General features: G+C 42.5%; 1 protein-coding gene and 1 pseudogene across 4 annotated transcripts in view; both read right to left on the reverse strand.

Moving 5' to 3' along the window:
- The window catches only part of KDM4C (lysine demethylase 4C), a 397059-nt gene that overhangs the window by 95132 nt on the left and 284783 nt on the right, over positions 1-17144 (reverse strand). The window lies entirely within an intron of this gene.
- On the reverse strand, positions 4858-8943 carry LOC132492326 (protein SET-like; annotated as a pseudogene).

The raw sequence follows: 17144 nt of genomic DNA on the forward strand, positions 1-17144 counted from the left end.
TTATCACCAGTGTGTTTTTTTCAGATTTACTTTTAAGAAGTGGGAGGTGGGGGTGGGGGGGTGGGAAGAATCTTCATACTAGATTCAGGGTTTTCATCCAGGACTTTGAGTATTTTCATTTTTTCTGCAATAGCCGTGTTTAGTTAACTATTTTTTTTAAAGCAGGGTCACTGAAATCATACATTTATCCAGTATTCATCAAAATGTAAGAAACTAAACACCTGGATTCAAAGACCCTTCTTAAAGTATAGGGAGCATGTATTTCTGCTTTCTTCCAGAGGGAAAACTCTTTTTTTTTTTAATGATGTTAAGCTTTTTAGGGGGAAAAAAAAAAACCTCAACAACATCTACATTACTGGGGTGGACGTTTTATTCTATTCTATTACTAGACTTGTGTGAAGTTTAGCAAAATGTCACACGGGGTTTCCCTATTTCTCTTAATTGAATTCTGACCTCCACTTTGGACTTACACAGTGTTAAAACCATTCCTATGAAAGTGACAAACTGCATGTTTCCATTGAAAACCACCCAGTAGCCCCCAGGGAAGAAAGAATAACCTGTTCAGGTTCCCTTGAAATATTCATGAACTCAGCAGAGGATCAGATTAAAAACAGAGCCCCCAAGCAGAGGAGGTTTTGGTTTTTTCCCCAAGTTTTAAGCTTTATGATGGTCTTTTCACAACTTGGCCCACCTGCTCATAAAAATGCTCCTATGCCCCACCAGGATTATAGTTTATCTTGCAAACTTTTACCTAATGGACAAAAACAGGATGTACAGTTAATTCTTCCCCTTGCAAGTGAAGTGTAGTTATCAGCAGACATATATGAGAAATTATGACAGTGGGTTAATATTGTGGTATGTGCCTATTTTTTGAAAGTGACAGCTGGGCACATTGGATATATAACATAGGAAACATAAACCCTTACCACATCAGTCAAAGAAAAATATGCTTAGGAACTATCTGTCCAGGGAAAGGGGACACACCACACATCTTAAAGTCAAGTGAAAATGGTGTTATTGTTTTGACTGGTCCACTGTACTGAATCTCCTGTGGCAAGGTTGAATAGAACATCATAAAAAAGCCCTTTCCGAAGCCATCCTCCATTTGACCACACCAGACATTAACGCAAGGGAAGCTTAACCCTTCTGAAAACATTTTAAACCTGATCAAATTAAAAGCAGCACCAGAGGGATTATTTTTTCCTAGCAAGAACCCACAAGCAATTTACTTGACTAGAGGAAAAATGCAAAGAAATCCTTTATCACAAAATAGCTTCTTGAATCTTTCTACCAATAAACCTTCCATCCATCCATCCAAGAATGCCTATCCTCCCTGCTGATAACAAGCTGTGGAGATAAATATTTTATTTTTTTCTATAAAACCCCAAATGATGTTTTCAAATAAAATGAAACTACTACATGCCACTGTCAAAAATGGTCCTAGAAGAGGTAAATGTCATTTTAACAGCTGTGTGTTAAAATATTTAGTAGAAAGAATCTACTTGTCAAGTTCCTACAGAAAACTCCAAAGAGGTTATAAGCACATCTATCAAATTTTCATCTACCTTGGGGCTGACCTACTGGGGAAACCATAGAAAGCCTGGCCTTGTGCTATGAGGGAGCTGGAGGTTTAGAGTTCTGGACAATAATGGGGTCACAATCAAGTACAAAGATGGGGCCTGATAGAGTTTCTGCAGTGATTCCCCGGTGAAGGCGTACTGGCAACAGGCAGCTGCATTCTGCTTTAAGCCACAATTTGAGCTAAGGAAATGAACCCATGTGATGGACCATCAAACTCCCTTGTGAGAATTCTGACCTCTCACTCCAAACCTAGCAAAGAAACACCCATCAAATATTAGCAAAAGAAAGACCAAGCCAGCAAAATGTGGGAAGGATTTTTTTTTAAGCCTCATTTAAATAGCTTCCATACCCTACCCTTTGGGAATTATATTAGGTAACTCTTTTTAACAAGGAAAATTTGGTTTTAAGGAGCTTATGGGAACATTTAACTTGGAATGGAAAGGTTATTTGCTCAGTGTTAGGCTAAAAGCCAAAATCCACTTTTAGCCAGAGATGATTTTAATATTATACCTCACAAGAGTATTGTGTCATGTGAGCAGGCGGCAGAGATAAGCAATGTAGCAAAGTTATGACTTCCCCCAAAGACTCATGAAAATGTATTATTAAGTATAAAAAATTCGGAAAATCCAAGAGGAACCCGTCTGTACGATCTCAGAAACAGTAAAAATTCTTTCCAATTTATCACTTCTTTCACTCTGCCTCCTCTACAAATACCACTCAGTAAATACTGGGAAGAACTCGATCCTGATGAAAAAGAGGATGAAGATGAAAAAGAGGATGAAAAATGCCCTAAAGAGCCACTATGATGCTCTGCATATGATTTTTCCTTTAAATGTGTTACAGAGGAATATATGATGAATTCCAGTGACTATAAAAAATAATAAACTTGTGAAGAGGCCATGATATTTTTTTAATTATTCAACCCACAAAACACTTTAAAGTATGTTAAATTAGAAACATTATTTTGAAGAAAAATAGTAACTTTTTCCCACTTTAATTTTTATAATCTGAAATTTTAATAACTCCAATATTTTTCTTTTTCTTTCTGTTTTGGTTGTTAACTCATGTCAAATTGTTTTCCCTTCATCAATTCTTGAAAATGTTCTCCCATCTCCTCAATTAAAAAAAAAAATAACAATGACCTCATTTAAGTCAAGTAAATCAGCTCTAGAAAGCTCAACCAAGTATTGACTTTCTTACCCAGTCCTGCAAGAATGTGAAAGCACACTTGCAAAGGCGTTCCAAGCTGCTATGGAAATGACATTCTTTTTTCACTATAACAGTACTCCCGGCTGAGAACTGCTGGCACGCAAACCCCCAATCCAAGCCCATTGACAGCTTGTGGAGTGGACAGATGAGGCGTGGAAAATATTTTAAATTAGTTCATTTATCTTGTTGAGACACAGGAAATGGCAACAAATTTCTCACATAAAAGAAAGTATAGAGAAAGACAATGCACCCCTAGCAACGTGTAGCAAATTTAGTCCATTAAGTCAAACCCTTCAGAATATTCTATACTGCCTAGTAATAGCCACATCTCGTATTCTGAGGGAATTTTTTACAATCAAAAGATCCAGAAGGATGGCTAGAAATCACTGACTGCTTCTGATTTTTTGATGGACTCAAATTTTGCAAGTCAAATGGTTTTTAAATCAATGTTTTTTCACTGATCCCAAGTAGATCTTGGGCCAATATTAATTCTGCTTAATAAATCTAGAAAATTGCAATAAAGAACTGAAAGTTCTTAAAGAGAGCTCAAAAATGGCACATCTAAGGATGAGCCAGACAAAGATGATTTAAGGAGACAATGTGAACTGCCCCTAAAAGTAAATGGACAGAATGGCTTCAGTTCTAGGTCCCCATTCCATGGCTGACACCTCAGGAACTTCTGGCTCTGTGGTTCCTTCCCACCTGTGTCTCTGCCACTGCACTACCTCCACAGCAGCCTGTCACCTCCTGCTTCATGAATCCCTCCTACGAAGACAGGGCAGGGTCTTCAGGCCTGGAAGTAGAAGCAAGTGGACACAGGGGCCAAACACTGGTCTTGGGGTTGGCTGCATCAGCATCACTGGGAATCAGAGGATTGTGTCAAAAATAAAGTCCCATCCTCCCCACAGCCAGAACTTCTGATTCATAAGTCTGAAAAGGAGCCCAGAAATCTGTATTTTTAATACACATTCCCAAGCCAGATTTGGAAATCACTACATCCCAAATCCTTCACGAACTAGAAGCAGATAATTCTTGAAACTCTATGTACTTACTCCCTTGAGTAATTTTAAGTAGATACATAAAATTTCTCATCATAACCTTAAGTTGTGAAAGTTATAATTCTCTGTATTAAGTATTGACTTTTTTCTTTTTCTTTTCTTTTTTTTTTTTTTTGGCGGTACGCGGGCCTCTCCCGCTGTGGAGCACAGGCCCCAGACGCACAGGCTCAGTGGCCATGTCTCACGGGCCCAGCCGCTCCATGGCACGTGGGATCCTCCCGGACCAGGGCACGAACCCACGTCCCCTGCATCGGCAGGTGGACTCCCAACCACTGCGCCACCAGGGAAGCCCTAAGGTTTTTTTTTCTTTTTTTAAACAAGAGAAAGTAGACAGATACATGTTGGTAAATGCTAACTGTCCATATTCACATAGAGACACAGTGTAATCTCTGAGGCCAATATACAGAGAAAGGAGGAAAAAAGCTAGAATTCTATGCACTACTACACAGGAGCCTAGCACCCTCCAGCTTCCAGCAGAGGTAAGGGAGCAGAAGGTTTTTCTTTTTTCCCACAGAGCATGGTGGTGTTGATTCCATAAAGTTTTTGTTGAGACAGGAAGGGATAAAAATGAATTTGGAACAGAAAGGGGTAGAGATTCTTTTCCCATTGAATTCTGCTCAAGGTATTTCCCCCCAAGATAAGTTGTGAGTCATGGTATAAAGGAGAAAACAGACCTCAAAAACAGGGCAACTGAGGGCTTCCCTGGTGGTGCAGTGGTTGAGAGTCCGCCTGCCGATTCAGGGGACGCGGGTTCGTGCCCCGGTCCAGGAAGATCCCACATGCCGCGGAGCGGCTGGGCCCGTGAGCCATGGCCGCTGAGCCTGCGCGTCCGGAGCCTGTGCTCTGCAATGGGAGAGGCCACAACAGTGAGAGGCCCGTGTACTGCAAAAAAAAAACCAGGGCAACTGAGCACAAGAGGAGAAGGAGGAAAAAAAAAAAAAAGACTGCACCTTGCTCCCGGGGACTGGAGAAAATTAAAAAAGGAAGGTTGGAATCCATCAGTGTTCCATTAGTCATCTTCTTCTTCATCTTCCTCTCCTTCCTCCCCCTCATCATCATCTTCATCTTCTTCCCCTTCATCCTCATCCCCTTCTTCGTCAATATCTTCCAATCCTTCTTCCTTCTTCCTCTTCATCATCATCTTCTTCTCCTTCCCCATCCATGTCCAGAACCAAGTAGTACTGTAATGGATTTGGCCAAATATCATCTTTGATGACCTCTCCTAACTCATCTGCACCTGCATCAGAATGATCAGTAAACCAGGTGAAGAAGTTTTCTGGTTCCTCATGCTGTCTCTTCCTGCTGGCTTTATTCTGCGTTTGACTTGAACGTTTTGTCAGATCCTTTCCAGATTTCCATTTGATTTCAGTGGACTTTGAAGATGGATCACCACTCTCATTCAGATGAAATTCTTTGGAGAGAACGTTATTTTCGAAGTAAGGGTTTTCATCAAAATAAAAATCTATTCTGTAACCTGATTTAATATCTTCAAATTCTGTCACTTCGACTCTTGTCAAATAACACAGCGCCTCTTCGTCCTCCTCCCCAAGCAGTGCAGACACTTGTGGATGGTTAACAAACGTTGTTACCCCCCAAATTTGGGATTTTGGTGATCAATTCCGACCTCTTCTGAAAAAATGGTTGGCGGCGTTTGGTATATTTCTGTTCTACTTTCAGTATCTCCTCACTGGCTTGTTCATTAAGTCTGTCTGTTTCATTTTGTACTTCATCAATATGTTCAACTGCTTCCTGCTGTTCTTCCTGGAGGGGAGGCGGTGGCAGGCGGACAGGCAGTTCTGCTCCCTCACTCACGCTCTGCGCTCCAGCTCGTGGCTGATCTCCCCAGCCGCTTCCTCCTCCCACATCCTCCTCACGGTGAGGGCGGGCGGCCGACAAAGATTTTTCTAAAGTAGCTTGTATAAATACAGATAATATCACACACTGCTAGTGATATAGTTCCAGTGTCATTTTAATTATATTTTTCCTTAAAAAATAATTCACATTAATAAGCGGATAGGATTGGAGGAGCTCTGTTGCAGCAATGTTTCTCAGTTCTTTTGAACATTCTCAACCACCATCCATCGCTATCTATCAGCTGACTTCCTTTGGGTAGTCCTTCAATTTTGCTAAAAGTAATGAAAAGGAGCCACCTGAGTTGCAAATAAGTACCTGCTACCCAGTCATTCATTCCCTTTTTCAACTTTACTAAGACCAGCGTTTTGCATCATTCCTCTGTTTAACATGCTAGAAGTCTTCCAACACAAGTAGGGCACCACAGTAAGATCAGAGACAGGCGCGAGCCAAGTAGGAGATGGGCTGTGAGGGGGAGGAGGACAGGAGACTCTGTAGACCTGTGGACAGCAGGTCTGTTCTTGAGCAGATTGACTTCAGGGAAAAGTGTGGATTATCCTTGCACATGCTCTTAGGAAGGATATGCGGGAACATGGGCATCAGTTCAAAAGTGCCTGCCAGGGCTTCCCTGGTGGCACAGTGGTTGAGAGTCCACCTGCCAATGCAGGGGACACGGGTTTGTGCCCTGGTCCAGGAAGATCCCACGTGCCACGGAGCGGCTGGGCCCGTGAGCCATGGTCACTGAGCCTGTGCGTCCACAGCCTGTGCTCCACAACGGGAGAGGCCACAAAAATGAGAGGCCCATGTACCACAAAAAAAAAAAAAAAAAAAGTGCCTGCCAGTTGATCCTGTAGTTCACGATCCCAGGGGTCTTCTGGTAGCAGCTACAGTTATCAAAGTGAAGAGCACTCTGACAGCACCTTGGTCAGGAGCAAGGGCTGAAGAGAGCAGTGCCCAGTGCAACATTTACTTGCCAAGGGCAGAGTGGCAGCTGGCTCAGGGAGGGACTGGAGCTGAGAAGCAGGGTGGGCATCTTTCTCAGAGCAGCCTATCCCAAAGTGTATTCTCCCAACTTTCCCATCTCCCCCAGCCTCACTTTTCTATAAAGTTTCCACTGAGAAACACAGCACAGACTGTGGCTAAAATTGTTCCCATCTGTGACAGAGGCATATTTACTCAACAGAATGATAACTATTCTGATGCTGGTGTTGCAGCAATCAATGTATGTCAGAGGACACACAACCAAAAATCTTGTGTGGCCTAACTCAGAAATTCACAATTAGGCCAGTGGAGTTTTAAGATACAGAAATATCTACCAATTTTTTAAAACTTTTCTGCTTGCTCTTGGGTTCAAATGTACTACATGTGAATAACTTTTTAAAATGAAAAGTAATAAAAGAAAGAAAAAGAGAAAAGAATTAAGTTCCTCCACTGCATGCTCCATTCACCTTAGGAGGGGTTAATGTATAAGCCCAGTGGGGAGCACCATTTTCTATAAATGCTAAAATTATCTCACCATGCAGTCTGAGAAGAAAAACACAACAGAAAAAAAATGTTTAAGCCCACACTCCTACGAGCAGAGGAGGAAGCGGGAGCATAAGCGTGACTCCTGCCTTTCTGCCTCTAGCAGGAGCTTTCACGGCAATGCCACCCAAGGACCCAAAGCTGCTGGAGGGTCAGCCGTCATGACTCTGCATTTTACAATGTAAAAGTCAGGTTAAGCATCAGACCAGAAAGAGCCTACCCTCCCCCCTTTCTGGTTGTTCCCCATAGTTCACCCTACACAACTAGACTTGATTAGAAACAACTTTCAGCACAGCCTCACTGGCTCTTTTGGAACCAGGAAAAGGTGAGAAAAATCCCAGAGTAAGAATTTTAGAACTGAAAGGATCGTTTATCTTAGAAATAAGGAAACTGAGAGCTGAAGCAGATGAGCTTGCCCACAATCACACACCCAGGGCTGAGACGCCCCCAAAGGCATCCCTCTCTCCTCTGCCACGTGGCTCAGAGCTCTGTCCTCCAGTGCTCCTGCCCCAGTGGTTCCTTTCTCTTCTCTGACGCACCTCGTTTCTTCCGGCCTCGAGGACCTTGAATATACCACTCCCTTAACTTGCATAACTTCCCCCCACCATCCCTACCTTCATCTTGGCTGCACCTCCCTCACGTTTTAGCTCTTAAATGTCATTCCTTCAGGGTCATCCACTCTTGACCCTCCAAATTAGGTTAGTCTCCCTGATGGACATTGTCATGGGACAATTCCTTTTCATAAATAGTCATTTTTTAATATATCTCTCTTCCCAGACCTAAGAGCTCCAAGAACATTGGAACCAATTTGTTCAGGTTCATCCTTATAAGCCCTTACATATAAGCCCTTATAAGTAACAGCTCAGGACCTGGAAGAAGGTAAACACTCATTAAATATTTATAAATAAATTTAATAAATATTTACTACATGTTGGATACTGCTTTGAGGGTAATACATATACTATTCATTATTTACTTAATTTACTCCTCTAAACTCCATGAGGTAGGCAATAGTAATATTTCCATTTTATAGATGTAGAAACTGAGGCACAGAGCAGTTCAGGAACTTCACCAAGATCACACAGCTCATAAGTGGAAGAGTCGTGGCCCTGGGTAACACTTACGTTAGTTGCTTTATAAAGGGTCAATGGAGACCTGCATGGGAACTTAGTGCTTGGAAAGATTTTTAAAGAACAAGCTATGAGCATAGTGGGTCCTGATATTGGACACTATGTGAGCATTTTCCAAAAGAATATGTTAACAGACTTTATATTAGTCATCTTTCATGCTCTAGCAGCAACAATCTCCAAAGCCTCATGAAATGTTTGTTTCTTGCTCATGTGGAATGCTGGCTGTGACTCTGCTGCAGGTCTTTAATCTGGGCCCCAGGCTGGGAGAGCGTCCCTGTCTGAACCACGCCGTTTTCACAGATGGGAACGGAGAGATGGTGGCACCATGCAGAGGCTCCTAGAGCTTCAGCCAGCAGCAGCACAGGTCATTACCACTTACATTAAATTAAAAGCCCCAAGCTCGTTATTTTCTTCCCCTAAGTTCCCCAGGGCGTTAGAAGCAACCAACCACCTCCATTCAACTCCTTATCTTCACTAAAATGTTCTATGGCAGCACATACTTGGTCCCTCAGAGGCTTGTCTCCTCTAGGCACTTGACTGCAGGGACCTAAAGGTGATAATCTGAGTAGCTCTCTGCCCCTGCACACCATGCGCTACCCGTTGAATCCTTCCTACAATTCTTCGTAGCTTTTTAGTCTTCTCTTCATATAATGCTATTACTCTTTCAATCTTCTCCCAAACAAAAAACCTCTTAAGAATCTGGACCCAAATTCTCATAGACGTATGGTGGAGAGACCTCCCTATCTTTCTTTTGAGAGAAGGGATGATGTAGAAGGAACACAAACTGTCCCACAGTTTTACTGTTTAAATGCTACCGCCCTGTCTCACAAAGAACGTTAACTTCCATTTGCCTCAGGCACTTTACATGCAGTAACTCATGATTCGTTATGTCTCTGGATGTTAGGTATGATTATCTCATTTTCCAGGTAGCAAATAATATTAGACACCTGGAGATTAAATTCCCTGCCTAAGGTTTCGTCGCCAACAGCAGATAGGACAAGATCCCTCCTGATGGTCTGCCCTTTGCATAGAAATGCTCATCTAGGCTTTCTGATGATCTTGAGCTAAAGCTAAGACAGAGCCAGAGTAAATATCAACTCCTCTCTCCCCTGACATACGCAAATGCATACATCCACACATACTAAATATATATATATATATATATATATATATATATATATATATATTTTTTTTTTTTTTTTTTTTTTTTCCGTACGTGGGCCTCTCACTGTTGTGGCCTCTCCCGTTGTGGAGCACAGGCTACGGATGCGCAGGCTCAGCGGCCATGGCTCACGGGCCCAGCTGCTCCGTGGCATGTGGGATCTTCCCAGACCAGGGCACGAACCTGCGTCCCCTGCATCGGCAGGCGGACTCTCAACCACTGCACCTCCAGGGAAGCCCACTAAATATATTTTATATGTGTGTGTTTTATATAAAATACACACATACAAACACATGTACAAAATACCAACTCGGAACGGGGGGAAATGTTCCTGAACTGTCCAGTACATACTGACTGCTGAACTGAGAGAACTCTACTTATTTGATAAATTATTAAAAACTGTGCAGCACTTCTTCAGGAAAACAGACAATAGGGAACTTCAGTCAGGTCTCACCCCTGCTTGAGATGGAACCCTAACAATGGCTAGGAATATAAATATTAAATAAGGAAGGAACCCTTAATGGTTGGTGCTCTATTTTATCATTTCTCCTAACTCTGACACTTTCCTTTTATTGCACACAACATGATCACTCATTCTGTTGAATAGAATGAACGTTCCTATTGTCAGCTCTCTGTTTTGCTACTGCAAATCCTTGGCAAAATTGCCCATTTCATTTTTTATCCCCTGTAGATCTTCCTGCCCTCAAGGAAGCAGCTTTAAAGCAGTGTGAGTTCCGGAGCCAAGCGTGGCAACCCAGCAGTCTCAAGATGAAGTGTCAAGTCAGCAGACAAGGTTCCCTGCAGTAGCGGGGCCGACTCTTTCAGGGAAAGGACTGCCCGAAGCCCTATGGAGGCCCTCTGGGTCCCACAGGCAGGAAGCAGTCAGAGCTCTGTCTCTGCGAATGGCTACACAACAAGTACTATCATTTCCATCATCACCCTCAGAGAGGACTCAAGTGCAAGGCTCTGGAAGACTCAGTGAGGGTGTGCAGAGCCGCTCTAAATGGGATGCCTCTAGTGTCTTATCTTGATCACGGTGTCAGTGACAATGCCTGACTGGGTTCTCCTCCTGACTCCTCCTGAATCTCACCTGCTAGGGAGGCTGAAATGAAACTCAGGTGAGCACACACCAGTCCTAGTGGAATGTTGGTCTGAGTCCCTCCCTTTGTGCCATTTTAGTGGGCAAGGTTGGAGGGAAACCTTATAACCGGTCCATTCATTCATCGTTTAAACGTTTTCTGGGTATAGACTCTGGCCCCACATGAGGCTCTGATGATACAAAGCCGAAGATCATGGTGGTGTCTGCCCTGGAGGAATCAGAGTCTCCAGAAGGAGGTCTCAGGAGTGTGACTTTGATGACTCCATCCCCAGAGCCACCTTGATGCCATTCACAGGGCAGTAGGCCAGGCCAAGTGGAAGGCACCCAACGTTTAAACATCGTCCCCCAAATACCTCCCACAAAGCCCCTTTAGCCAGCAATTAGCTCTCTGGGTTCCTGTTCTCACGCAGTTTCTAAAGAAGTGCGAGAAACAGGGGATGTTCATCTTGTCCCTTGAGTTTCTGAGGTAACACATGCCATTGCTTACTAGCCCCTGGCCTACCTTCCACTGTTTGCCCATCTGAACTCCTCTCCAGGGTTTTAGATACTTGTTTTGCAGATGCTAGAAACACAGAGGATACCTTCCATCAACTCGAAGGGGTCTGTCTTCATACTTCCTCATGCAGAGCAGTTATTCTACTTCCCAGATTTCCCCCTAACCCCTTCAGGCTCTGGACCCATGGGGTGTTCAGTGTTTTTCAACAGCAATGCCAGGGGTGAGTGACTCTGGCATTTATGACTGCCAGCATTTTCAGAGTGGATGGATGCCAGAGACACACTCCTGGAGCACTTTTAGTCAACGGGGTAGTGCCTCCTGTGCGACGTGATGAGTGCCTCTGATCCTTTACAGCTGATCCACCCAGAGGACAAATGCTCAGGCTGCACTCTGCTGTTCCTTGCTTGCAGTGAGTTTGACATGCTGTATGGGGCACAAGTAGGAATGTTTCCCTGAAGTTATTTAAAACCCTACAGGTGCCAAGCTTGCCAAATCATAAATTTAGGAAATTGCATTCTGTTAGACTAAGTCCTTCCCTTAGCACTTTAGTCACCTAGTTATTCTTCAATTTCTTTCCTACAAACACTTGGCCCAGGTCCCGAGGTGCATCTCATACCTATGTGTCTCCTCAGTACATAAAAGAGATTAAGGAAAGGAGAGGGAACAATAAAATTTCAGGTTTATTGGCACACTAAGTGAAGTAATTCCCCTATGCATACACTTTTCTTACAGGAAGCTCACTTACTCAATCTTTCCATTCACCTGCCTGATGAGATCTATACAAATATTTTAAGAGGGTAATTTGGAAGACTTACAAGAGTACAAGTTGTTCAAGCTGCAGCATTAGTCTCTGGTGTTTGCTTTAGGTTTAGCTCATTTACACAAGTGAATAACTAACTGCCTGTTAATTAATCAGATCAACCAAGACTAATTTAAACTACTTGCTAACAGTCCTCTTTTATATACCAGGAGTCTTCAATTGTTTTTGCTTACAATTCCCCCAAAAGAGTTTTGGAAAACTGTATCTTTCCTTGCATATGTTAAAGTTAACCCTTATTAATTTTATTTTTTAATTTTAAGATTGGGGGAAAAAAAGTAAAGGATACACTTTTCCAGCATAGAATTCCAGGATATAATTATACGCGTGCTTTAAATATATTTGTCAAACTTTGGGACTGCAAATTAAGCCAAATTTATGTGAAATGTCAGCCATATATATAACCTGACAGACAAAGGTGGTCCTCATTATCAAACCAATCTGCCAAAACAGATTTAGTTTCTATCAGAAAAAGACTGAATTCATTTGTTAAAATAAAATAAACGTATTAATATGCATCCCCATATCAAGCACCTCATTTCTGAATTCTAATTCTAAGAGGCAATCTTGAGTGTATTAGGGTAAAATATAGGTCCAACGATATAATGACTTAAACGTAACAGAAATTTGTTTCTGGCTCACATAACAGTTTTGGGCTGGAAAACAGTTCCGTGGGCTAACATTCCTCCACAGTCATTTACAGACAAAAGCGCTGCCATCTCAACGTTTGGGTTCCGGGGTCTCTCTCTGGGTCAACTCCTTTCCAGAAAACAGTAAGGAGGAGGACAGATGTGGGTACTTAGAAGCCAAGCCTGGGAGTCACCCATCATTTTCCTCCCATACCTTTGGCTGAGCTCCTTCCTGCAAGGGAGGCTGTGACGTGGACTAGCTGTGGCCCAAGGAAGAGAAGACCATGAATTTCAGTGAGCAGCTAGTAGATAACGTCACAACCTTTGCAATAAATTTATGGTCTAAGAGAAATAATGTGTTATTCTCTTCGGTATTTATTACCTAATCTATCTTTGCTTTGGTCTCTGAACATTTGCCCTCAGAATCTGCCCCTTTGTTTACCTACCTGAGAGTAATTCATTTATTCTGTAAAGCAAAAGGGATGGTGAGAAAGGAGAACCAGAAGCTCCTTCCAAGGTTCTCTCTCCTTCACACCAATATGAGGAAACAGCATGTACAAAAGTCCAGGATCTGGAATTTGATTCTCAAAGAACTATCACTGCATTGTACCTCTGAGACAGTGTTCACATAACCCTAGGGTACATGGACCCAGTCTGAGAATCACTGATGTATAAAGTATTAGAAAACACAGAGGATCACAGAATTCTAAAGTGCAAAGTACTGGCACATTTTACAGAAGTGAAAAGTGAGCTAGAGGGAAGATGTCCAAAGTCACTCTTAAAGAGGTTAATGTACATATTCTTTGCCCCAGCAAACTTATTTTTGCCTTTGGTATAAATGGATATTCTAGCTTTCTACTGCATGTTGTGTAGAAAGGAATTAACATAACAGGCCTGCGACTGCTATCCTTTGAGAGTCCTGCTGACAAGGTTGGCCCCTGGCAGGTGTCTGGGAACTTGAATTTCGGGGGAATTCCCTCCATCTCCTGAAAAGAATGGCTCATGGTGCCTAGACTGCACAGTACAAACAATATGGTTTATGCTGAACAACTGCTTCCCTTCTGGGAGTCTGGAATTGTGATACATGCTAGGCAGAGGGTGCCTATGTGATCAGTTTCGAGTAAAAACTCTGGGCACCGACTCTCTAATGAGCCTCTATGGTTGGCAACATTCTACACGTATTGTCATAACTCATTCCAGGGGGAATTAAGGAGCACTCTGTGCCTCCCTGGGTGAGAACTCTGGAAGCTTGCAGCTGGTTTCCTCCAGTCTCTACCCCACGTGCCTTATTTTCCCTTTGCTGAGTTTGCTTGGTGTAATCACAGCTGTGAGAACAACTGTATGCTGAGTGCTGTGAGTTTTCCTCGTGAATCACCGAAACTGGGAGTGGTTTGGGGACCGCCAACACACAGACAAGAATACACTGATCTCAGGATACTAAAAACATAGTAAGTAATGAAAGAAATTTCAGTACATTTAAAATTTATTTTTTGCTTATGGAACCTCTAGAAAAGGGTGAAGGCAATTTATATTCGAGTTACTTAAGCTACATACTTTTAAAATGACAGATGAAAATAATTTAAAATACAGATATTGGTCTTAGTTAGCAAGCAAAACAAGGATTCCCTGAAAATTACTACCAAAGACATCAGAAGAGAACCTTCCATATTGAACCATTAAGGAGAAAATAAATATGGAATTCTGAACATTACTAAGAAAAAAATGTATCCAGAATTGAAAGGAAGAAAGAAAGAGAGAAAGGGGGGGGGAGGGAGGGAGGGAGGGAGGGAAGATGACTCAGGGTGTCTGTGTTGAAGACAAAGGGAGGAAACCAATGAACACTCTCTCTGCCGTAAGCTGGTCCCATATCCCTCCTACTGGGGTCACTAGACAAAAAGTCATATAAAAGACCAAGGTGTTCAAATAACATTTCCCCTAATTTTATATTGTACTTTTTTTCCTTTGATTTTTTACAAGCAATACGAAGCTTCTTGCAGAAAAGCTCCAAAGTACACAATAGTATGTATAAAATTACTCTTTTTAATCACCCAATATCCTGCCATCCACAGGCAACCACAATATGGTATTCAAGTCATTTCCCTGTTCATTAAAAATAATAATAATTGGCAACATTCTGTATGCATAATTTCTCTTAAATTTCCTCCTCATCAAAGCATGGTTATGAAAAAATTATTAGTGACATGGATTAAACAGGCCTGTTGAAGAACTTTTTTCTTCCTTTAACTGTACTAAAGATACTCAGATGTCCCTGAGCCCAAGTATCTACTTGGAACCTGAGAAACCCAAGGTGAGAACGTGCCTATGTGCTGCCATGGCTCAGGATGACATCTGACCAAGATACAGAAATGAACACTGAGTACAGACGCTTTTCTCCCTAGAGTGACTGGTCTGGCTGAAAATGTGGACCACACACTGTGTTGCCTTGATGAGCTGACTTCTCATACAGCTGGGGTCCAGGGCACAGCAATGAGAGACTCAGGAGTCGTGATGCCGTTTAAAGGTGTTCCTGTGAGTCACAGAGCATCATTTTCTCCGTTTGGTACTTTTGCACCACATCACATTCCAGAAGCAGTACAGGCAGCACAGTGGTTGGGATTAAGCTGAGTGGCTAAACAAACTCAAATTACCAAACTCCTCTTAGCCTCGGTTTTATCAAATATAAAATGGGAACAATGATATCAACCTCAAAGAGTTATTGTAGGATCACCTAGATAATGCCTGGCACAGAGCAGCCAAAATGAAAAAGAATATTCAACACAAGAACATTGGTATATCTTGCTAACACTAAAATATAGTAAGCTACCCTGTTTCACGTTTACTATTTTTTAGCGCACGCACAGGGGGTGGGGGTGAGGACAGCTTTTAGTTACCTCCAAAGCAATGCAAATCAAACCACAAAGACTAATCCAAGAGCTATGCAAACAACATGTTGAATTCACCAGATTGTAGGTGCTCCACTCTGAATGCTAACAACCTGTCTTTCTACAGCATGTGTGACAATATGAGCTTCAACAACAGGTCCATTCTCAATGTCTGTCACCTCAGTTTCCACATCTGTTTTCAAAAACATATATCACCCAGACAGAACTTTGATGAATGAGTGATAGCTGCACCAAAACTCAAAATGTTCAGCTGCTTTGATGTGCTGCCAGAAGGCAGGAGTCAGGCTGAGAGATACAAAGTGGATTCCCCAGGAAACAAGCCTCTGGCCTGTGCTGTGTGGCAGGATTAACTGCTCGACTTCTGAGAGTCCCATTAAAATGCCTCCATGCTATGAGAGGTGACCCCAGGATGTACCAAAACCATTAACTCAATGCACCTTGTAAAGATTTCGATTCCAATCACAATTTGTCAGGCTATAATAGGATATATGTTAGGCTCAATTACAAAAGAAAAGAGAAATTCCAGGATAGGGAAAGTACACTAGTCAAAAGAAGTAGCTTGGGACTTCCCTGGTGGCGCAGTGGTTAAGAATCCGCCTGCCAATGCAGGGGACATGGGTTCGAGCCCTGGTCCGGGAAGATCCCACATGCCACAGAGCAACTAAGCCCGTGTGCCACAACTACTGAGCCTGCACTCTAGAGCGTGAAAGCCACAACTACTGAAGCCCACGTGCCACAACTACTGAAGCCCATGCGCCTAGAGCCCATGCTCCGCAACAAGAGAAGCCACGGCAATGAGAAGCCCACGCACCACAACAAAGAGTAGCCCCCGCTCACCACACCTAGAGAAAGCATGCGCGAAGCGACGAAGACCCAACACAGCCAAAAATAAATAAATAAATGAATGAATGAAATAAAAAGAAGTAGCTTTATCCACACATTAGGGCAACAAACAAATCTTAAAATAACTGAACACAAAGTCCTAAAGTTCCAGGGGAAAATGACAGGTGACATTTTATCTTAGGAAAAAATCCATGGATATTAGACTCCAGAAGGAGCTCAGGCTATTGTGTCCCCATCCTAGAGATGATGCTGACTATTCCCATCTAGAATGAGAACCATCTTAAACAAGATATTGGGGGTGGGGTGCCCACACAACTGTCTACTTCCTACTAAACTGCAGTTTTCACAGTGAGCCTTCATTATTATTGTTGTTCTGTGTCTAGATTCCTAGCCTACCCTAAAAAATTCAGTATATTCTAAGTTTCAAAAGTCTAATATGCCAGACATTAATGAATTTTAATGCAAACAGCAAGGGCTTTAGTGTGATACAGATCAATTTAATCCCAGCTCAACCACTTCCCCCATGTATATCTTAAATGAATAGTCATATATCTCAATTTCCTGAAAACCATCTGAATTTCCAGTAAAAATGGGCTGGAATAATGCTTAGCATAAAATGTTACGAAAACAAGAAATTTGGGCTTTTGTTGTTGCTGTTTTTACTGTTTTTCATTTCAGTAGGGTGCCCACAACAGGCATGGCAAAGAGGGGACTGAAATCCTAAACACATGCAGAACTGTTGAGGACCAAGGGTGATGCACATGATGGCAGTGGCACAGCACCCAGTGCAGGGTACACACATGGTAGATGTCAGTTCCATCCCACAGGCTGTGTTGCTAACT

The sequence above is a fragment of the Mesoplodon densirostris genome, chromosome 6 (assembly GCF_025265405.1).
Source record: "Mesoplodon densirostris isolate mMesDen1 chromosome 6, mMesDen1 primary haplotype, whole genome shotgun sequence".
NCBI lineage: Eukaryota > Metazoa > Chordata > Mammalia > Artiodactyla > Ziphiidae > Mesoplodon > Mesoplodon densirostris.